The 24102-nt window shown below is 47.1% G+C and overlaps 1 long non-coding RNA gene and 1 pseudogene across 2 annotated transcripts; one reads left to right on the top strand and one right to left on the bottom strand.

Moving 5' to 3' along the window:
- Positions 1-111: 111 nt before the first annotated feature.
- Positions 112-8497, top strand: LOC115892210. Its single transcript, XR_004052095.1, has 3 exons — positions 112-725; positions 5456-5774; positions 8448-8497. It is a non-coding gene; the product is annotated as an uncharacterized LOC115892210 (long non-coding RNA).
- LOC104660739 lies at positions 5936-6367 on the bottom strand (annotated as a pseudogene). The gene has a single exon (XR_747751.2). The product of XR_747751.2 is annotated as an ATP synthase subunit g, mitochondrial pseudogene (transcript).
- Positions 8498-24102: the final 15605 nt, after the last annotated feature.

Consider the following 24102-nt stretch of genomic DNA (forward strand, 5'->3'; position numbering starts at 1 on the left):
GAGTAGCTGGGACTACAGGCTGCTCCACCACACCCGGCTGATTTTTGTACTTTTAGTAGAGATGGGGTTTTACCATGTTGGCCAGACTGGTGTAGAACTCCAGACCTCGGGTGATCCGCCCGCCTCGGCCTTCCAAATTGCTGGAATTACAGGTGTGAGCCACCGCGGCCGGCCAGTGTTCATTCTTTCTTTCCTATCTTCCTAGAATCATCTTGCTGGTTCCCTCAGTACGATAAATAAATCTTTGACACATGCTCACTGAGAGTCATGTTTTTAACCGTTTTGAAATTATATTTGGCAGTCTGAAGGGAACCTGTTCTCCGGGCTAGGGGACAAACAGGGAAAAAGAAAAGAGTGACACATACCCAGGAAAGGAAGGAGGAAGGGAGGGTGATGTAAGACAAAGACATTAGGCGGCGAGAAAGTCAGCCTTTGGTCCTAAACAGCTTCTGGCGCCTCTTCCTGGACTCTGCACGGTGCAGCCTCGTTGCCAAACTACGTTTTCCGGCAGGCCCCGGGGCGCCGAGCGGAGAGCGTCGCAAGGGGCGGGCCTGACGCAGCCTCCTCGGCGCCAGGCAACCTTCCCCCTTCGCGGCCAAGACCGAGCCTGGGCTCGGCCTCCTCCGGGAAACTGCGCTGAACTGCGCTGTGAGGCGGGGCGATGGAGAAGGGCCGAAGCCCCCCCAGGCCCAGCTAAAGCAGACGGCTCGCACTGCGACCCGAAGGTGAGGGTGATCGGCCGCGCTGGGTCCCGGCTTCGGGGGCAGGAGTTGCGGCCCTTCCGCTTGGTTCGGTCCGGGAACTGGGATACGAGGCCACTGCGTGCACAGCTGGCACGCACCCGAGTGGGTCAGTCGGAGCCATCGTTGGCCCCGCGGTTCTCCGGGAAATGTAGACCCGCTAGGCGGGACGGTACCCGCCTCAGGCCATACTGCGCGGGTGCTGATCTGAGTCTGGGTCCTTCCGGGGTCGAGGAGTTCTTTGGCCCAGATCTTCGTGGAGGCGTGTTCGCCCGGCCCTAAGGTCCCTTGCGGGCCTCCTCGGCCTTACAGCGCTTGTCCACTGTTCGTTCCCCTTCTCTCCTCTGTCTTGGAAATGTAGTCTCGAGGGAGGAGCTTGGTGATCCACCCAGACTTCGTGAGGCCCCCGAGCTTGGGGCTGCCTGTTGAGAGTGGGAGGGAGAGAGTGAGTGAATGTGTGGGTGAATTAATTTACAATTATGGGAGAGCAGGCAAAGGTATGAATGTGGGAGAGAGAAGGATGGGCCCAAGAGTGGTTCAGATTTCGGTGCTTTCCCCAGGCTTGAACCTTCCCCAGTCCACCCGCCTTTCCCTGTCTCCCTAGCTGAAGGCCCTGTGGGCTATGCCTCCTTGTTTCAAGGCAGGTGCATGGTCCGTGGAGGTACTCATCATAGGTGTAGTCATTCCACAAACAGAACGGTCAGGCGGCATTTGTTCATGTCTTTTTTTCTTCCTTCCTCCCTCCCTCCCTCCCTCCTCCCTTCCTCCCTTCCTCCCTTTCTCCCTTTCTCCCTTTCTCCCTCCCTCCCTCCCTCCCTTTCTTTCTTTCTTTCCTTTCTTCTCTTTTTTTTTTTTTTTTTTTTTTTGAGACGGAGTCGTGCTCTGTCGCCCAGGCTGGAGTGCAGTGGCGCGATCTCGGCTCACTGCAACCTCCGTCTTCCGGATTCAACCAGTTCTCCGGTGTCAGCCCCCCAAGTAGCTGGGATTACAGGCACACGCCACTATGCTGGGCTAATTTTTTTTTTTTTTTTTGAGACTGAGTCTTGCTCTTGTTGCCCAGGCTGGAGTGCAATGGCTCACTGCAACCTCTGCCTCGCCTCCCTGGTTCAAGCTATTCTCCTGCCTCAGTCTCCCGAGTAGCTGGGATTACAGGCACGCACAATCACACCTGGCTAATTTTTGTATTTTTAGTAGAGACATGGTTTTGCCATGTTGGCCAGGCTGGTCTCAAACTCCTGACCTCGTGATCTGCCCGCCTCAGCCTCCCAAGTGCTGGGATTACAGGCATGAGCCACCGTGCCTGGCCTGTTCCTGTTTTTCTCACACACACAGTTAAAAAAAAAAAATCTATTTTGACCAGGTATTACATTCACATGGTTCAAAATGTAAAAGAGACAAGGTGAGACAGACACACAATAAATAAATACATACGGTAGAGGATGGCCCTTTCTCATAAGGTTGTGTTTGAAAAGAACTGCAGAAGATGAGGGGAAAAGCCATGCAGATAACAGGGAAGAGCACCTGCTTTGGGCCAAAGGAACCACAGGAACAAAAGCCCCTTTGTAGCTGGCACAGTGGCTCACGCCTGTAATCCCAAACTTTGGGAGGCCGAGGCGGGTGGATCACTTGAGGTCAGGAGTTTGAGACCAGCCTGGCCAACATGGTGAAACCCTGTCTCTACTGAAAATACAAAAATCAGCTGGGCATGGTGGCACACACCAGTAGTCCCAGCTACTTGGGAAGCGGAGGCAGGAGAATTGCTTGAACCTGGGAGGCAGAAGTTGCAGTGAGCCAAGACTGCGCCATTGCATTCCAGCCTGGGGGGGCAGAATGAGACTCCATCTCAGCAAACAATCAAAACAAGAAAAGCCCCTTTGCTCTGTCTGGAGAATGTGGTCAGGAGTGAGCAGAGTAGAGGAGGAGGCTTTGAGTCTTACAAGGGAGCCAGTGAGGACTGTGGCTTTTACTTGAAGGCCTGGGAGGGCTCCAACAGAGGTCAGGATCTGACTTAGGTTCACTGAATCATTCTTAATCTGGTGTGGAGAACTATCATCCCCTTCTATCGTTGGGTACTCCACGGTGGTGGTACCAACTAGGGAAGTTCTCTTCTGTGTTTGTTTCTTATTACTGTTGTAATATTACTACGAACTTAGTGGTTTAAAAACAACATAAACTTATTATCTTAGAGTCCTAAAGGTTAGAGTCTGAATTCAGTTTTACTAGGCTAAAATCAAGGTATCAGCAAGGCTGGTTTCTTTTGGAAGTTCTGGGTTTCAGTGATCACACAGCCTTCTCCTAAGTCAAATCTTCCTCTGCCTTTTTTTTTTTTCTTTTCTTTTTTTTTTTCATTTTTTTTTTTTTTTTTTGAGACGGAGTCTTGCTCTGCCACCCAGGCTGGAGTGCAGTGGCTGGATCTCAGCTCACTGCAAGCTCTGTCTCCCGGGTTTTTTACGCCATTCTCCTGCCTCAGCCTCCCGAGTAGCTGGGACTACAGGCGCCCGCCTCGTCGCCTGGCTAGTTTTTTGTATTTTTAAGTAGAGACAGGGTTTCACCGTATTAGCCAGGATGGTCTCGATCTCCTGACCTCGTGATCCGCCCGACTCGGCCTCCCAAAGTGCTGGGATTACAGGCTTGAGCCACCGTGCCCGGACTTCTTTTTTTTTTTCAAGATGGAATCTTGCTCTGTCCCTGAGGCTGGAGTGCAGTGGCGTGATTTGGCTGACTGCAACCTCTGTCTCCGGACTTCAAGCGATTCTCCTGCCTCAGCCTCCCGAATAGCTGGGATGACAGGCGCGTGCCACCACGCCTGGCTAATTTTTGTATTTTTAGTAGAGACGGGGGTTTCACCATGTTGGTCAGGCTGGTCTCGAACTCCTGACCTCATGATCCGCCCACCTCAGCCTCCCAAAGTGCTGGGATTACAGGTGTGAGCCACCATGGCTGACCCCTCTGCCTCCTCTTTTAAGTACCCCTGTGATTATATTTCGGGGCCACTGGAATAACTCAGGATAATCTCCTTATCTTGAGATTAATTTACAAAGTTCCTTTTGCCATGTAAGGTAATTTACTCATCGTTTCTTGGGATTATGATATGGACATGTTTAGGTGACCTTATTCAGCTTCCCACAGTGACATTTGCTGTCTCCAAGTGAGAAGTGTGGAGATGGGTAGTTCACCTCATCCTGCCTGGGAGGTGGCTCAGGATCTTTTGATTCTCTTGGCTTCCTCTTGTGGTTTTAAGAGATTCCTGTGGAGCCCTAAGGAGTTAAGAGAAAATGGAAAAATGGGCTTAACTGGCAGGAACAGAAATGGGTAAACTGGAGCAAATGTCCTGAGAAATGGGGTCAGCTGCAAATGGCTCACGTGCACGCAAGCACCATGTCTGCAAGCACTGAGCCTGAGCAGCATGACCTTGTGAAACTTCCCTCCTGGTTCTTGGCAGACAGGCTTCCCTCTTCTTTTTTTTTTTGAGACGGAGTCTCACTCTTGCCCAGGCTGGAGTGCAGTGGCGCAATCTCGGCTCACTGCAAGCACCGCCTCCTGGGTTCACGCCTTTCTCCTGCCTCAGCCTCCTGAGTAGCTGGGACTACAGGCCCCCGCTACCACGCTCAGCTAATTTTTTTGTATTTTTAGTAGAGACCGGGTTTCACTGTGTTAGCCAGGATGGTCTCGATCTCCTGACCTCGTGATCTGCCCGCCTTGGTCTCCCAAAGTGCTGGGATTACAGCCGTGAGCCACCGTGCCCGGCCCCAGGCTTCCCTCTTCTGTCTTGCCCGCTGCTCCCTTGCAACATTTTCTCCCCATTTGCTCTCATAAATCTGCCTTTCTAAACTCATTACTGTCTTGGAAGATTTTTTTTTTTTTTTTTTTTTTTTTTTTTTTTTTTGAGACGGAGTCTCGCTCTGTCGCCCAGGCTGGAGTGCTGTGGCCGGATCTCAGCTCACTGCAAGCTCCGCCTCCCGGGTTCACGCCATTCTCCTGCCTCAGCCTCCCGAGTAGCTGGGACTACAGGCGCCCGCCACCTCACCCGGCTAATTTTTTGTATTTTTTAGTAGAGACGGGGTTTCACCGTGTTAGCCAGGATGGTCTCGATCTCCTGACCTCGTGATCCGCCCGTCTCGGCCTCCCAAAGTGCTGGGATTACAGGCTTGAGCCACCGCGCCCGGTGGAAGATTCTTTTACCACCTGCATGCCAAGGCCTCAGGCAGCCGTTGACCACGACATTTTGGTGGCCCACATAGGGACTCTCCCTACAGGAGACTCTCTCCCCTCTCCCTTCCTACTCGAGATCCTTGGTGGACAGTGTGTAAGTGTGTGAAGACAACTGAAGGTCTCTGGCCAGGGATACACTCTGGTGAAACTGAAAGGTGTCCTGGGAGGCTGAGGCGGGCAGATCACCTGGGGTCAGGAGTTCGAGACCAACCTGACCAACATGAAGAAACCCCGTCTCTACTAAAAATACAAAATTAGCCTGGCATGGTGGTGCATTCCTGTAATCCCAGCTACTCAGGAGGCTGATGCAGGAGAATCACTTGAACCCGGGAGGCGGAGGTTGTAGTGAGCCGAGATATCACCATTGCACTCCGTCCTGGGCAACAAGAGCAAAAGTCCATCTCAAAAAAAAAAAAAAAAGAAACTGAAAGGTGCCCATTCAGAGGTATCTAACCACCACTACCTGCTCTGGAGAGGGACCTAAATTCACTTTCCTTTTTCAGCCTTCCAGCAACCAGCTCCCAGTAGCCCTCTGGTAATTGATGGCATCTGGCCAGGGCTGCTCCATGGTGTTGCCTGAAGGCCAGGGGGTCAACAGAGCTGGCTGCCTTGCCTGGAAGGGAGAAAGACTCTCTCCTATCCTTCTCTGGTCAAGAGTTCCAGAACTTTATGTGTGGTGCCGTTAGCAGTGGCTGCTCATCTAGGGCAAATCCACACTCGTTTTGAGTGACTTAGACCTTCTCACTCTAAATTCTCCTGTGAAGAGCTGGCCGTCCTGCTCCAGATGTTTTAATCCAGGTGATCCCAAACAGCACCGGAACGGTGAGTCTTCCCTCAACCTCTTCCCCTCAGACCCTGGGCCAAGCACCCAGTGTAATTCGTGCCTGGACTGACCTGGGACTGCCCACCCTAGTGGTCATCCAAGGGTAAGGCACCCTAGCTCTGGGAGGTTTTTTAATTTCGTTGTTGTTGTATTTTCTTATTTTATTCAGATACTGTCTGATCACACATGGTCCAACAACACTCCAATAATAAATCAAATATAATCAGATGTTAAAGACTGGTCTTCAAACATCATAGTCAGTGATGCCACACTTGCCTATGATCTCTCCAACAGAAAACCACATCAACACCTCAGTGGCCACCAAACCATTCAGCACAGCTTCCTTAACTGTGAGCTGTTTGAAGCTACCAGTCTGAGCACTATTGACTATTTTTTTCAGGCTCTGAACAGCTCTAGGGATCTCAGCAGGGGTGGGAGGAGCCAGCTCAACCTTGGCGTAGTACCAAAATGTGGCCAATCGAGGCTTCGAGTAAGTCACAGCAGTGTTCAGCAGCGCCGGGGTCTTCTCCACAAGGTTACGGACAAATTGGGCCATGGCTCTGGGATGAAAAGTCCGTCGCCCCAAACGGCCGGCTGAGGTTTTTTCTTTTTTCTATTTTATTTATTTATTTAGAGACAGAGTCTCACTCTGTCACCCAGGCTGGAGTGCAATGGTGCCATCTGGGAGGTTTTTTCTAATAGGCAGGATGCCCCTTTAGAAAAATGCACCTCGGGGTCCTTTAGCAGATGTGAGTAGAGCACTTTTCATGGTAGGATGCCCCTAGTTGTGGCTCAACTAGCCCCAAGCAACTTGGTTTCCCTGTCACACAATTGGACAGACCCTGTCTAGTCCCTCAGACTCACCTCTGGGCTGCATTCTAAAACATTGGAGGACTGGGCGTGGTGGCTCACACCTGTCATCCCAGCACTTTGGGAGGTTAAGGTGGGCAGATCGTGAGGTCAGAAGATCGAGACCATCCTGGCTAACACAGTGAAACCCCATCTCTACTAAAACAACACAAAACAAAATTAGCTGGGCATGGTGGCGGGCACCTTTAGTCCCAGCTACTTGGGAGGCTGAAGCAGGAGAATTGCTTGAACCCAGGAGGTGGAGGTTGCAGTCAGGCAAGATCATGTCACTGCACTCCAGCCTGGGCGACAGAGCGAGACTCCGTCTAAAAAATAAGATAAAATGGCCGGGCGCGGTGGCTCAAGCCTGTAATCCCAGCACTTTGGGAGGCCGAGACGGGTGGATCACGAGGTCAGGAGATCGAGACCATCCTGGCTAACACGGTGAAACCCCGTCTCTACTAAAAATACAAAAACTAGCCGGGCGAGGTGGCGGGCGCCTGTAGTCCCAGCTACTCGGGAGGCTGAGGCAGGAGAATGGCGTAAACCCGGGAGGCGGAGCTTGCAGTGAGCTGAGATCTGGCCACTGTACTCCAGTCCGGGTGACAGAGTGAGACTCCGCCTCAAAAAAAAAAAAAAAAGATAAAATAAGATAAAAAATAAAATACTGGAAAAAATTTGACCCCCAAAGTCTCAAAAAGAAATGCTTCAATGCTTAATTTTCCTATGCAATGTGGCTTGCCTGCTTTATAAACTTCTGGGTCAGAAATTCAGGCCTCTGAATGAGAACCTTGCCCCCAGTACTGTTTTACAGCTCGACCTTTTCTGTCGTAACTCCTGTAAATGGTCTGAAGTTCTTTTTTTTTTTTTTTTTTGAGACGGAGTCTTGCTGTGTCGCCCAGGCTGGAGTGCAGTGGCTGGATCTCGGCTCACCGCAAGCTCCGCCTCCCGGGTTCACGCCATTCTCCTGCCTCAGCCTCCGGAGTAGCTGGGACTACAGGCACCCGCCACCTCGCCCAGCTAGTTTTTTTTTTTTTTTTTTTTGTGCATTTTTTAGTAGAAACGGGGTTTCACTGTGTTAGCCAGGATGGTCTCAATCTCCTGACCTCGTGATCCGCCCATCTCGGCCTCCCAAAGTGTGGGGAAAAGAAAGAGAGATCAGCTTGTTACCATGTCTATATAGAAGGAAGTAGACATAAAAGACTCCATTTAGTTCTGTATTTGAGATGCTGTTAAACTGTGACCTTACCTCCAACCTTGTCCTTGCAAGAGACATGTGCTGTGGTGACTTAAGGTTAAAAGGATTTTGGGTGGTGCAGAATGTGCTTTGTTAAACAAGTGCCTAAAGGCTGCTTATGGTTAAAGGTCATCACCATTCTCTTTAATCTCAAGAAAGAGAAAAACATTTGTCTCCTGCCCCTCCCTGGGCTATGGAACATCTCCGGGTAATACCCATTGTGTGCCTTGTTTACTGAGTAAGGAGAAACCGCCTTTAGGAATAAGGTGGGACTTGCTGGAGCAATACTGCTAAAAGGTTTATGGAGATGTCGCATATACATCTCAAGGCACAGCATTTTCCTTTAAACTTATTCATGTTACAAGGATTTTTTGTTCATATGTCTTACTGCTGGTTTCCTCCCTACAATGATCCTATTGTCCAGCCACTCCCTTATCGTTTTGATGGTAAAGATAATTATCAATAAATACTAAGGGAACTCAGAGGCCGGTGCCGGCGTGGGTCCTCTGTAAGCTGAGCGCCGGTCCCCTGGGCCCCGCTTTCCTTTCTCTACACTTTGTCTCTGTGTTTTATTCCTTTTCTCAAGTCTTTCGTTTCCACCTAACGAGAAACACCCACAAGTGTGGAGGGGCAGGCCACCCCTTCATCTGGTGCCCAACGTGGAAGCTTTTCTCTAAGGTGAAGGTACGCTGGAGCGTGGTCATTGAGGACAAGTCGACGAGAGACTCCCGAGTACGTCTACAGTCAGCCTTGCGGTAAGCTTGTGCGCTCGGAAGAACCTAGGGTAACAATGGGGCAAACTAAAAGTAAATATGCCTCTTATCGCAGCTTTATAAAAATTCTCTTAAAAAGAGGGGGAGTTAAAGTGTCTACCAAAAATCTAAATACGCTCTTTCAAACAATAGAACAGTTTTGTCCATGGTTTCCGGAACAGGGAACTTTAGATCTAAAAGATTGGGAAAAAATTGGCAAAGAATTAAAACAAGCAAGTAGGGAAGGTAAAATCATTCCACTTACAGTATGGAATGGTTGGGTCATTATTAAAGTAGCTTTAGAACCGTTGCAAACAGAAGAAGATAGCATTCCAATTTCCGATGTCCCTAAAAGCTGTGCAGTAGATTGTGAAAAAGAGGCAGGGATAGAATCCCGGAAAAGAAAAGAAAGTTCACACTGTAAATGTGTAGCAGAGCTGGTAATGGCTCGGTCAACGCAAAATGTTGACAATAATCAATTACAGGAGGTAATATATCCTGAAACGTTAAAATTAGAGAAAAAAGATCTAGAATTAACAAAGCCATCAGAGTCTAAACCACGATGGCCAACTCTTACAACAGCTCAGATGCCTGCAACCTTAGAACCTCAAATGCAGGTTAAACAAGTACAAACTCCAAAAGAAGATCAAATAGAAAAAGATAGAGTCTCTGTCGCGGCAATGCCAATCCAAATACAGTGTCCACAATATCAGCAGGTAGAAAGTAAGATCCAGCCGCCAGTACCCTATCAATACTGGCCGCCAGCTGAACTGCAGTATCAGCAGCCCCCAGAAAATCTGTATGGACAGCCAGGAACACTTCCAGTGCCACAGGGCAGGGTGCCATATCCTCAGCCGCCCACCATGAGACTTAATCCTACGGCACCGCCTAGTACACAAGGTAGTGCAATACATAAAAGTATCGATGAGGCAAGAAAACAGGGAGATATTGAGGCGTGGCAATTCCCAGTAATATTAGAAGCAAGACCACCTGGAGAAGGGGCCCAAGAGGGAGAGCCTCCCGTGGCTGAAGCCAGATATCAGTCCTTTTCTATAAAAATGCTAAAAGAGATGAAAGAAGGAGTAAAACAGTATGGACCCAACTCTCCTTACATGAGAACATTATTAGATTCCATTGCTCATGGACATAGACTCATTCCTTATGATTGGGAGATTCTGGCAAAATCATCACTTTCCCCCTCTCAATTTTTACAATTTAAGACTTGGTGGATTGATGGGGCACAAGTACAAGTCCGAAGAAATAGGACTGCCAATCCTCCAATTAACATAGATGCAGATCAACTATTAGGAATAGGTCAAAATTGGAGCACTGTTGACCAACAGGCAATAATGCCAAATGAGGCCATTGAGCAAATCAGGGCTATCTGCCTTAGGGCCTGGGAGAAAATCCAAGACCCAGGAACCGCCTGCCCTTCCTTTAACACAATAAGACAAGGCTCTAAAGAGCCCTACCCTGATTTTGTAGCAAGACTTCAAGATGCTGCTCAAAAGTCAATTACCAATGAGAATGCCCGCAAAGTCATAGTGGAGTTGATGGCATATGAAAACGCCAATCCTGATTGTCAATCAGCCATTAAGCCATTAAAAGGAAGAGTTCCCGCAGGATCAGATGTAATCTCAGAGTACGTTAAAGCCTGCGATGGAATTGGAGGAGCTATGCATAAAGCTATGCTTATGGCTCAAGCAATCACAGGGGTTGTTTTAGGAGGACAAGTGAAAACATTTGGGGGAAAATGTTATAATTGTGGTCAAATTGGTCATCTAAAAAAGAATTGCCTAGTCACAAATAAGCAAAATGTAACTACTCAAGTTACTACAACAACAGATAAAGGGCCACCTGGCCTATGTCCAAGATGTAAAAAGGGAAAACATTGGAGTATTCAATGTCGTTCTAAATTTGATAAAAATGGGCAACCACTGTCGGGAAATGAGAGGAGGGGCCAGCCTCAGGCCCCGCAACAAACTGGGGCATTCCAAATTCAACCCTTTGTTCCTCAGGGTTTTCAGGAAAAACAACCCCCACTGTCGCAAGTGTCTCAGGGAATAAGCCAGTTATCACAGTACAGCAATTATCCCCCGCCACAAGTGGCAGTGCAGCAGTAGATCTATGTGCTTTACAAGCAGTCTCTCTGCTTCCAGGGGAGCCTCCACAAAAAATCCCCACAGGGGTATACGGCCCATTGCCTGAGGGGACTGTAGGACTAATCTTAGGAAGATCAAGTTTAAATCTAAAAGGAGTTCAAATTCATACTGGTGTGGTTAATTCAGACTATGAAGGAGAAATTCAATTGGTTATTAGTTCCTCAATTCCTTGGAGTGCCAGTCCAGGAGACAGAATTGCTCAATTATTACTCCTACCTTATATTAAAATTGGAAACAGTAAGATAAAAAGAACAGGAGGGTTCGGAAGCACTGATCGGGCAGGAAAGGCTGCATATTGGGCAAGTCTGGTCTCTGAAAGCAGACCTGTGTGTAAGGCCATTATTCAAGGAAAACAGTTTGAAGGGTTGGTAGACACAGGAGCAGATATCTCTGTCATTGCTTTAAATCAGTGGCCAAAAAATTGGCCTAAACAAAAGGCTGTTACAAGACTTGTCGGCGTAGGCACTGCCTCAGAAGTGTATGAAAGTACAATGATTTTACATTGTTTAGGGCCAGATAATCAAGAAAGTACTGTTCAGCCAATGATTACTTCAATTCCCGTTAATCTATGGGGTCGAGATTTGTTACAACAATGGGGTGCGGAGATCATTATGCCTGCTCCATTATACAGCCCCACAAGTCAAAAAATCATGACTAAGATGGGATATATACCAGGAAAGGGATTAGGAAAAAATGAAAATGGCATTAAAGTCCCAATTGAGACTGAGAAAAATCAAGAAAGAAAAGGAATAGGCTATCCTTTTTAGGAGCGGCCACTGTAGAGCCTCCTAAACCCATTCCATTAACTTGGAAAACAGAAAAAACCGGTATGGGTAAATCAGTGGCCGCTACCAAAGCAAAAACTGGAGGCTTTACATTTATTAACAAAGGAACAATTAGAAAAGGGACATATTGAGCCTTCATTCTCACCCTGGAATTCTCCTGTATTTGTAATTCAGAAAAAATCAGGCAAATGGCGTATGTTAATGGACTTAAGAGCCGTAAACGCTGTAATTCAACCCATGGGGCCTCTCCAACCTGGATTGCCCTCTCCGGCCATGATCCCAAAAGACTGGCCTTTAATTATAATTGATCTAAAGGATTGCTTTTTTACCATTCCTCTGGCAGAGCAAGATTGTGAAAAATTTGCCTTTACTATACCAGCCATAAATAATAAAGAACCAGCCACCAGGTTTCAGTGGAAAGTATTACCTCAGGGAATGCTTAATAGTCCAACTATTTGTCAAACTTTCGTAGGTCAAGTCCTTCAACCAGTTAGAGACAAATTTTCAGACTGTTATATCATTCACTATATTGATGATATTTTATGTGCTGCAGAAACAAGAGACAAATTAATTGACTGTTACACATTTCTGCAAGCAGAGGTTGCCAACGCAGGACTAACAATAGCGTTTGATAAGATCCAAACCTCTGATCCTTTTCATTATTTAGGGATGCAAATAGAAAATAGAAAAATTAAGCCACAAAAAATAGAAATAAGAAAAGACACATTAAAAACATTAAATGACTTTCAGAAATTGTTAGGTGATATTAATTGGATTCGGCCAACTCTAGGCATTCTTACTTATGCCATGTCAAATTTGTTCTCTATCCTAAGAGGAGATCCAGACTTAAATAGTAGAAGGATATTAACCCCAGAGACAACAAAAGAAATTAAATTAGTGGAAGAAAAAATTCAGTCAGCGCAAATAAGTAGAATAAATTCTTTAGCCCCACTCCAACTTTTGATTTTTGCCACTACACATTCTCCAACAGGCATCATTGTTCAAAATACTGATCTTGTGGAGTGGTCATTCCTTCCTCACAGTACAATTAAGACCTTTACATTGTACTTGGACCAAATAGCTACGTTAATTGGTCAGACAAGATTACGAATAATAAAATTGTGTGGTAATGACCCAGACAAAATAGTTGTTCCTTTAACCAAGGAACAAGTTAAACAAGCCTTTATCAATTCTGGTGCATGGCAAATTGGCCTTGCTGATTTTGTGGGAATTATTGATAATCATTACCCAAAAACAAAAATCTTCCAGTTTTTAAAATTGACTACTTGGATCTTACCTAAAATTACCAGACATAAACCTTTAGAAAATGCTCTAACAGTATTTACTGATGGTTCCAGCAATGGAAAAGCGGCTTACACAGGGCCAAAGGAGCGAGTAATCAAAACTCAGTATCAATCAGCTCAAAGGGCAGAGTTGGTTGCAGTCATTACAGTGTTAGAAGATTTTAATCAACCTGTTAATATTATATCAGATTCTGCATATGTAGTACAGGCTACAAGGGAAGTTGAGACAGCGCTAATTAAGTATAGCATAGATAATCAGTTAAACCAGCTGTTCAATTTGTTACAACAAACTGTAAGAAAAAGGAATTTCCCATTTTATATTACTCATATTCGAGCACATACTAATTTACCAGGACCTTTAACTAAAGCAAATGAAAAAGCTGACTTACTGGTATCCTCTGCATTCATAAAAGCACAAGAACTTCATGCTTTGACTCATGTAAATGCAGCAGGGTTAAAAAACAAATTTGATGTGACATGGAAACAGACAAAAAATATTGTACAACATTGTAACCAGTGTCAAGTACTACACCTGCCCACTCAAGAGGCAGGAGTTAATCCCAGAGGTCTGTGTCCTAATGCATTATGGCAAATGGATGTTACCCATGTACCTTCATTTGGAAAATTATCATATGTTCATGTAACAGTTGATACTTACTCACATTTCATATGGGCAACATGCCAGACAGGAGAAAGTACTTCCCATGTTAAAAAACATTTATTATCTTGTTTTGCTGTGATGGGAGTTCCAGAAAAAATTAAAACTGACAATGGACCAGGTTATTGTAGTAAAGCTTTCCAAAAATTCTTAAATCAGTGGAATATCACACATACAACAGGAATTCCTTATAATTCCCAAGGACAGGCCATAGTTGAAAGAACTAATAGAACACTCAAAACTCAGTTAGTTAAACAAAAAAAAGGGGGAGACAGTAAGGAGTGTACCTCTCCTCAGATGCAGCTTAATCTAGCACTCTATACTTTAAATTTTTTAAACATTTATAGAAATCAGACTACTACTTCTGCAGAACAACATCTTACTGGTAAAAAGAACAGTCCACATGAAGGAAAACTGATTTGGTGGAAAGACAACAAAAATAGGACATGGGAAATAGGGAAGGTGATAACCTGGGGAAGAGGTTTTGCTTGTGTTTCACCAGGAGAAAATCAGCTTCCTGTTTGGATACCCACTAGACATTTGAAGTTCTACAATGAACCCATTGGAGATGCAAAGAAAAGCGCCTCCATGGAGACGGAAACACCGCAATCGAGCACCATTGATTCGCAAGATGAATCAAGTGGTGACAGCAGGAAAACAAAAAATATGAAGATTTCATGGACATTTTATTAGTTCTCCGAAATTAATACTTCTGTAATTTCCTATATCTTTACTTTCATCTCTTAATCCCACCATTTTCTTTGTAAGCTGAGGAGGATATATGTCACCTCAGGACACTGATGATTGCCTTAACTGCACAAATTGTTTGTAGAGCACGTGTGTTTAAACAATACGAAAACTGGGCATCTTGAAAAAAGAACAGGATAACAGTGATGTTCAGGAAACAAGGGAGGCAACCTTGAACTGGCCGCCGGTGAGCCGGACGGAACAAAGCCATATCTTTTCTCCTTTTGCACACAAATAGGAGAGATATCGCTGAATTCTTTTTCTCAGCAAGGAATATCCCTGAGAAAGAGAATGCGCTCTGAGGGTAGGCCTATAAACGACCCCCTTGGAGGCGTGCCGCCTTTTACGGTTGAAGCCGAAGGGATGAAATAAGCCCCGGCCTCCTGTAGTGCTCCCAGGCTTATTAGGATGAAGAAATTCCCACCTAATAAATTTTGGTCAGTCAGGTTGTCTGCTCTCAAACCCTATTTCCTGATAAAATGTTATCAATGACTATGCGTGCCCAAAATTTCGTTAGCAATTTTAACCTTAATTTTAACACCATCCTGTGATCTCGTCCAGTCTCCACTTGCTTTGTGATATTCTATTACCTTGTGAAGTATGTAATCTCGGTGTCATGATGACAATGGTGGTTTTGTTGAAAAGAAAAGGGGGAAATGTGGGGAAAAGAAAGAGAGATCAGCTTGTTACCATGTCTATATAGAAGGAAGTAGACATAAAAGACTCCATTTAGTTCTGTATTTGAGATGCTGTTAAACTGTGACCTTACCTCCAACCTTGTCCTTGCAAGAGACATGTGCTGTGGTGACTTAAGGTTAAAAGGATTTTGGGTGGTGCAGAATGTGCTTTGTTAAACAAGTGCCTAAAGGCTGCTTATGGTTAAAGGTCATCACCATTCTCTTTAATCTCAAGAAAGAGAAAAACATTTGTCTCCTGCCCCTCCCTGGGCTATGGAACATCTCCGGGTAATGCCCATTGTGTGCCTTGTTTACTGAGTAAGGAGAAACCGCCTTTAGGAATAAGGTGGGACTTGCTGGAGCAATACTGCTAAAAGGTTTATGGAGATGTCGCATATACATCTCAAGGCACAGCATTTTCCTTTAAACTTATTCATGTTACAAGGATTTTTTGTTCATATGTCTTACTGCTGGTTTCCTCCCTACAATGATCCTATTGTCCAGCCACTCCCTTATCGTTTTGATGGTAAAGATAATTATCAATAAATACTAAGGGAACTCAGAGGCCGGTGCCGGCGTGGGTCCTCTGTAAGCTGAGCGCCGGTCCCCTGGGCCCCGCTTTCCTTTCTCTACACTTTGTCTCTGTGTTTTATTCCTTTTCTCAAGTCTTTCGTTTCCACCTAACGAGAAACACCCACAAGTGTGGAGGGGCAGGCCACCCCTTCACAAAGTGCTGGGATTACAGGCTTGAGCCACCGCGCCCAGCCTGAAGTTCTTTATGTCCAGGATTTCATGACTGTCTCTCTGGATCCCAGTCCCCGCCAAATCTGTCGAATGTGCTTGGCTAAATTCTCTGGCCCCACTGACTCTTCTGACATTCTAGATAACCATTCCTTTATCCTCTTCTGCTTTCCCCAACCAGCCTCCCAAAATGCTGGGATTATAGGCATGAGCCACCGCACCCAGCCAAGAGGCCACCCCCGTGCATGTCACCTTCATGTTCAGCTGTACCTACTCCATCTGTTCCTTGTCCCTCACCTCCTTGTCATCTCAACCTTGGATGTCGTTTTCCAGTTCCGACTCCTTTTCAGGGACCCTTGTCCCCATTCACATACTAGGTTGTGGGTCACTTATGATCCCACTTGAGCTCCAGACAAGTTTCTGCTGCTCTGAGACATGGCAAATGGGGATGTAGGAACCATCAGAGTCCATGTTCCTTTCCCAGTGTCTGACCTGTCTCAGCTAGAAGCTAAGGTTGTCTCCTTTAGCCAAGACTCTTCCTGTTGCATAAAAAGATGGAGAGGACTTACCATTTTATTTAATAGCACTTGGCAGGACATTTATATGATCTTTACCACCTGTTGTGCTTATGAGGAAAAGTCCTACCTCAGGTCTCTAGCTCAATGATGGTCAGACGACGTTCATGCCCAGAACCCTCAGGAGTCTGGCCTGGGGAGAACGGCAGTTCCTGGTGTTGATCCTAGATGGAACTACCAAGAGGGAAACACTAGTAGGGAATGCTGTAATCATATGATTACTTGTTTAATTGAAGGCATGAAGAAGACTGCCATAAAACCAGTCAACTGGCCGGGCGCGGTGGCTCAAGCCTGTAATCCCAGAACTTTGGGAGGCCGAGACGGGCGGATCACGAGGTCAGGAGATCGAGACCATCCTGGCTAACACGGTGAAACCCCGTCTCTACTAAAAAATACAAAAAACTAGCCGGGCGAGGTGGCGGGCACCTGTAGTCCCAGCTACTCGGGAGGCTGAGGCAGGAGAATGGGTAAACCTGGGAGGTGGAGCTTGCAGTGAGCTGAGATCCGGCCACTGCACTCCAGCCTGGGCAACAGAGCCAGACTCCATCTCAAAAAAAAAAAAAAAAAAAAAAAAACCAGTCAACTATGCCAAACTAAGAGAAGTAACACAGGGGGCAAATGAAAACCCAGCTCTATATTACTCCAGGTTGGCAGAAGCCATGAGAAAATATACTATTATGGATCCTAAGAGCTGAAAAGGCCTCAGCATTTTGACTGTTCATTTTATTAGCCAGGCTTCTTCAGATATTAGACACAAACTGCAAACACTAGACCAAGAACCACAAATTCCATTCCCCACTTTGCTGGACATGGCCTTCAAGGTCTTTAAATAATAAGACGAAATTAGATAACCTTGTTAAGATAAAAACAAGGAAATATCGCAGGCTGAATGGGATAGGAAAGATCAAGAAAGAGATAAGTGGCAGGTTCACCACATGGCTACTGCCATTGCAAATTCTCTGCCTATCCCAAGGGCCCCAGGCCAGCCATCAGGATGGAGCCTAACAGCCACTAAGGAGCCCACTATCTGCTCTCACTATCACCAGCCAGGGCAAATCAGCTGGAAATGCCCAAATCCTCCCCAGCCATATTCTGGTCCTCAGTGACCCTGTCCTCACTGCAAACAAGCAGGGCATTGGAAATGGGACTGCCCCTCTCTGCCTTGTGCAGGAGGGCCATCACACAACCAGCAACCCCGGTTTGTGGGCCAGTTTGGGAGGATGGCAACCGCAAATGCCCCTACCTCTGTTCCTTGACTGAGAAACTTAGAGAACTCAGAAGGCAGAAAGAGATGACTGATGGGGTCCAGATGCCATCCAGGCTCCTGTATTTGCTGTCTCTATGGCTGAGCCTCAGGTATCCCTAACTGTGGCAGGGAATAAGGTTGAGGGCTTTTTTGTTTTGTTTTCTTTGAGACGGAATTTCGCTGTTATTGCCCAGGCTGGAGTTCAATGGTGCAACCTCGGCTCACTGCAACCTCTGCCTTCTGGGTTCAAGCAATTCTCTGCCTCAGCCTCCCGAGTAGCTGGGATTACAGGTGCCCGCCACCACGCCCAGCTAATGTTTTGTATTTTTAATAGAGACAGGGTTTCACCATCTTGGCCAGGCTGGTCTTGAACTCCTGACCTCATCATCCACCCACCTCGGCCTCCCAAAGGGCTGGGAATACAGGTGTGAGCCACCGCACCCAGCCAAGATTGAGTTTTTAATTTACACAGGAGCTACTTATTCAGCCCTAATTAGTTTTTTTGGTCCTTCCCTTTGGTGAAGGTAGGTGAGGGGGGAATGCTTTGAGTTGTCCTGGGGGAGGAGATTCTCCATTTCTGGTTTACAAGACCAGAGTATTGAATTATACTACGAGGACATTTTCATTTAAGTAGTTTATTTTCAGTTAGGGTAGTGAGTGGTGTAAGGGTGAGGAAGGTAGAGAAGTACATGATGGATGCTGTCTGTCCGATGGCAATAAAAGGATATTTGGCTGTCCTCCAATTCATGTGAGTGGGAGCAGGTCAGCCACTAAGATTCAGAATAGGCATTGACTTAATGACCGGAATATTATGCTTTGTTGTTTAGACGTGTTAAGTACGGGAATAACTGCTGGAATGAGAATGGAGAATGTAAGGGCCAGTACGCCTCCTAGTTTGTTAGGGATGGATCATAAGATTGCATATGCAAACAAAAAGTATCGCTCTGGCTTAATGTGGCGTGGGGTATTGAGGGGGTTGGCTAAAGTGTAATTATCTGGGTCGCTCAGGAGGTCAGGTGAAAATAGTACTAGAGTTATTAGGAGGAGGAGGAGAAAAATTAAACCTAGAATATCGTTGGTTGTGTGGTAGGGGTGGAAAGTGATTTTGTTGGGGTCTGATGAAACCCCTGAAGGGTCGTTAGATCCTGTTTCATGTAAGAATAGGACGTGAACAGTTGCTAGAGCTATAATGACGAAGAGTAAGGTGAAATGGGAGGCAAAAAATTGTGTAAGGGGGCTCCGTCAACTGAGAATCCGCCTTGGATTCATTGTTCAAAGGCAGTTCCAATATATGGGATGGCTGATGGTAGATTTGTAATTACTGAAGCGCCTCAGGATGATATTTGGAGCATGTAACCTATGAACACTGTTGCTATAGTTGTGAGTAGGAGGATAATGCCAATGTTTCAGGTTTCTAGAAATATAAATCACGCGTAGTATAAGCCTCGGCCAACGTGTAAGAAGAGGCAGATGAAAAATATTGAAGTCGGCCGGGCGCGGTGGCTCACGCCTGTAATCCCAGCACTTTGGGAGGCCGAGGCGTGCAGATCACAAGGTCAGGAGATCGAGACCATCCTGGCTAACACGGTGAAACCCTGTCTCTACTAAAAATACAAAAAATTAGCTGGGCGTGGAGGCGGGCGCCTGTAGTCCCAGCTACTTGGGAGGCTGAGGCAGGAGAATGGCATGGACCCAGGAGGCGGAGCTTGCAGTGAGCCGAGATTGGGCCACTGCACTCCAGCCTGAGCGACAGAGCGAGACTCCATCTCAAGAAAAAGTCATTGGGGGCTGGGTGTGGTGGCTCGCGCCTGTAATCCCAGCAGTTTGGGAGGTCGAGGCAGGTAGATCATGAGGTCAGGAGATTGAGACCATCCTGGCCAACATGGTGAAACCTAGTCTCAATTAAAAATACAAAAATTAGCTGGGTGTGGTGGTGCACATCTGTAATCCTAGCTACTTAGGAGGCTAAGGCAGGAGAATCGCTTGAACTCGGGAGGCAGAGGTTGCAGTGAGCTGAGATCATGCCACTGCACTCCAGCCTGGTGACAGAGCAAGACTCCGTCTCAAGAAAAAAAAACAAAAAAACAAAAAAAAAAAACTCATTGGTGACTGGGTGTGGGAAGCTGAGGCAAGAGGATCCAGAGTATCCTGGGCAACATAGTGAGATCTCATCTCTGCAGAATAACTTAGCTGGGTGTGGTGTTGCGCACCTGTAGTCCTAGCTACTTGAGAGGGTGAGGTGGGAGGATCACTTGAGCCCAGGAGTTTGAGGCTGCAGTGAGCCATGTGGCCACTGCACTCTGGCCTGGGGAACAGAGCCAGAGACTGTCTGAAAAAAAAAAAAAAAAAAAAGAAAAGGGAAAAGATTGACATTGACATTGAAACAATTCTTAAATTTTTTTTTCAAGTTTCTTTTTTTTCTTTTTCTTTCTTTTTTTTTGGAGACAGGGTCTCGCTCTGCTGCCCAGGCTGGAATGCAAGTGGTGACATCATAGCTCACTACAGCCTTGATATCCGGGGCTCAAGTGATCCTCTCATCTCAACCTCCCAAGTAGCTGGGACAACAGGTGTGCGCCGACGCACTCAGCTGATTTTTTATATTTATAGGGGCATGTCTCCCAATGTTGCCCAAGCTGCTTTTGAACTTGTGGCTCAAGCAGTCCTCCCGCCTCAGCTCCCCAAAGTGCTGGCATTATAGGCATGAGCCACTGTGTCTGGCTTTTTTTTTCAAGTTTCAGTGATAACAAATGGCTATTGCAAAGAAAATTCAGATGGTATATAGAAATTTATAAAGGAAAAAATGGGCAGCCTCTTCTAATCCTTTCCCCAGAATTGTCAGCCTGGCATTTGTTTTTTAGGACCCTTTTCTGAACATAGGTAAAAATAATGTTGTCTTGAAATTCTAACATTAGTGGAATCATGGTGGGTGAAGAGGGCTCCAGCATACTTTTTTGTTCAGCATTATGGTGTAGACGTCTCTTGCTGTCATCTGGGTCGTGGCTACTGGAACTGAGCTTCTCAGGCTGTGTAGGTGTCTGCCATGGGGGAAGGAAGGCCTTCCAGTGGAGGAGCCACCTGTTGGATCCCAGTACTGGCTGTACTGCAGCTGCTCCAGCCACTGTCTTGCCCTTCCAGTCTGTCCCCCACATCCCTCTTCCTTGTGTCCCTCAGACTGCATCCTTCACTTGCTCAAATGCTCCCTGGGCACTGGTCTTCTGCTGTTCTCCTGTCCCTAGGGGCAGTCTTCCTTGCCTGGGACTGGTGACAGCCCTTCGTGCCATTTAACCCAGTCTGGCCTGAGCATGGGTGCTCTTCTTCCTCTTATCCAGATTCCCAGTGCCAGGCATCCTCTTGAGGGCAAAGATGGGGAGGTTCAGGCTGTAGGTGCTCCCTGCCCGGTTTGCCAGCTGGTTAGGATGTGGAAAAGCCAGGGAAGCCTTTGTAGGGACAGTTTCCCCCACAACAGGTGGCCTTGCAGGGTGTCGGTGGGTGGAGGGTTGTGAGTGGTCCATGGCCCTGCCTAGATGGGTATGAGTCTCAGGCAGATGGTGTGTGTGGCCTGAGCGAAGGCCAGGGAGGCTGGCTTCCTGCCCTGCCATGGTGGCTAACCCAGCATCCCTAGAACAGGAAGAGGTCCTGATTATCAAGATGGAGGAGGATGAGGCTCTCCCATTGAATCCTGGACCCCTCTTCAATCCTTAGTCCCCGACCCTGCCACCTGGGCTTAGCAGAGACCCCTGGCAGCACTTCCATAGCTTCCACTATGAGGAGCAGTGAGCCCTTGAGAGGCCCTGGCCCAGCTGCATGAGCTGTGCCACCAGTGGCTGTGTCCTGAGGTGCTCTCCAAGGAGGGGCTTCTGGTACTGGAGCAGTTCCTGGGTGTCCTGCCACCTGCCATCTGGGTCTGGGTGGAGTCCCAGTGCCCTGAGAGCAGTGAGGAGGCTATGGCGCTGGTGGAGGACTTCACCCAGATGTTGAAGACTGGTGAGCCACAGGGGTCCAGGAGTTGGCCCGAGGGGTAAGGGAATCTATGAGGGGTCACAGCTCATGACCCTGGGCCCTGAGTGCCTCCCTCAGTCTGCCTGGGCCCTCAATATCCCTGTCTTGGGGAGGGGGACCTAGAAGCCGTGACACATTTGGAGACTTCTGCAGCCTCTGAGCCCCCCAGAGGCATGAGCTTGAGGTTGATGTGACCCCCTCTCTCGGGGTAGACCAGGCTTCCTTTCCCATCCTTCTTTCCTTCCCCGCAAGGTCACCAAGTGCCTGCCATATGCCAGGCCCTATTGGTCCAGCAGGGAAAGACACTTGTATTCATGGAGCCTAGTCTGGTTGGAGAAATGGACCACGAGACCATCAGTCACAGTGCAGGTATCCTTTCCCTGTAGGAGGTGGGGGGAGGAGGAGGTGAGCAAGGAGACTGGCCTGGCAGGGAGCAGCTTTGTAGTTTCCAGTGCCTAACATCTTCACTGTAAGCTTGGGTTCCACACATGTGTGTATGCATTTGTGCTTGCGAGGGGGTGACAAGTACAAGATAGGAGAGAAGGTTGGTTACAGCCACCATTCGCATTTGTTCCTCTGTTCACTTGATTACTCATGCATGACTGTGCAGTGTCTTCTGCCTCCCTGATTCTCTGTCAGGAGGTAGAAACTATATCACTTTTTTAAAAAGCACACCTTTACCAAGTTATAGTTGACATACCAAAAAAATATACAATTCAGGGATTTTTAGTATATTCACAAGGTTGTACAACCATCACCACCGTTTAATACCAGAATTTAATTACAACCAAAAGAAACCTCATGCCCATTAGTAGTCACCCATCAGCCCCCTCTAAGCTCCCGGCAATCACTAATCTGCTTTGTGTGTCTATGGATTTGCTTATTCCAGACATTTCATTAAATGGAATCACACTGTATGTGGCCTTTTAGAGGCTTCTCTCAGAGCATAATGTTTTTGAGGTTCACCCATGTTTTAACATGTCAGAACTTCATTTTTTTTTTTTTTTCGAGACAGGGTTTCACTCTTGTTGCCCATGGCTCGATCTCGGCATATCACAACCTCCGCCTCCCGGTTCAAGTGATTCTCCTGCCTCAGCCTCCCAAATAGCTGCCATTACAGGCACAGGCCACCACACCCGGCTAATTTTGTATTTTTAGTAGAGACGGGATTTCTCCATGTTGGTTAGGCTGGTCTTGAACTCCCGACCTCAGGTGCTCCGCCCGCCTTAGCCTCCCAAAGTGCTGGGATTACAAGCGTGAGCCACCGCGCCCAGCCGGAACTTCATTTTTATGAGCAAATAATATTCTATTGTATGGATGTGACCCATTTTATTTATTCATGTATTCTTTGATCAGCATTTGGCTTGCTTTTACTTTTTGGCTATTATGAATAATGCTGCTATGGATGTTCATGTAGATGTTTTTGTGTGGATGTTTGTTTTCATTTCTCTTGGTTGTATACCCAGAAGTGGAATTGCTGGGTCATATGGTAACACTATTTGACCTTTTGAGGAACTGCTAACACACCACTTGTTTTAACAGAGGGAAGTTAAGGTTAAAAATGTTACTGAGATATTGAAGGAGTAAAAAAGCACAAAAAGAGCCCTAAGATGTCATGTTGGTAGGAACTGCAGGGAACAACATCCATTCCTAGAGCTTTGTGAACAAAGGGAAGAGGTTGGGTTTAGTCTTTGAGAGAAGCTCAAAGGAGGGGAATGTGGTGGTGGGGGCGCTGGGATCCGGATCCCGGGGAGGTGCTGCCGGCTGGTGCTGGGGTCTCCACGGACCCTTCATGAAGCTGATTCTACACATGTTGGAAAAGCTGCAAACTGGCTTCAGCTACTGCTGGGGGGATTGAAAGCCTTGATTTTGCAGGACTGGTTTTCCCTACACATGAATATGAGGGGCAGATGAGACATCTTGGATGCACATATCTATGGTCCCTGTGGGGTGTTTTTTTTTTTTTGTTTTGTTTTTTTTTGCTGTAGTGCTGGGCTCTATTTTCCCTCTCTCTCTCTCTCTCTTTCTCTCTCTCTCTTTGACAGAGTTTTGCTCTTGTTGCCCAGGCTGGAATGCAATGGTGCGATCTTGCCTCCCCACAACCTTTGCCTCCCATGTTCAAGGGATTCTCCTGCCTCAGCCTCCCAAGTAGCTGGGATTACGGGCATGCACCACCACACCCGGCTAATTTTGTGTTTTTAGTAGAGACAGGTGGCTCACGCCTGTAATCCCAGCACTTTGGGAGGCTGAGGCAGGTGGATCTCTTGAGGTCAGGAGTTCAAGACCAGCCTGGTCAACATGGTGAAACCCCGTCTCTACTTAAGATATAAAAATTAGCCAGGCGTGGTGGCGCGCACCTGTAATCCCAACTACTTGGGAGGCTGAGGCAGGAGAATCACTTGAACCCAGGAGGTGGAGGTTGCAGTGAGCTGAGATTGCCCCATTGCACTCCAGCCTGGGGGACAAGAGTGAGACTTCATCTAAAAAAAAAAAAAAATTAGCCAGGCATGGTGGTGGGCGTCTATAATTCCAGCTACTCAAGAGGCTCAGGCAGCAGAAGCACTTGAACCCGGGGGGCAGAGGTTGTGATGAGCC

The sequence above is a fragment of the Rhinopithecus roxellana genome, chromosome 12 (genome assembly GCF_007565055.1).
Source record: "Rhinopithecus roxellana isolate Shanxi Qingling chromosome 12, ASM756505v1, whole genome shotgun sequence".
Classification (NCBI taxonomy): Eukaryota; Metazoa; Chordata; class Mammalia; order Primates; family Cercopithecidae; genus Rhinopithecus; species Rhinopithecus roxellana.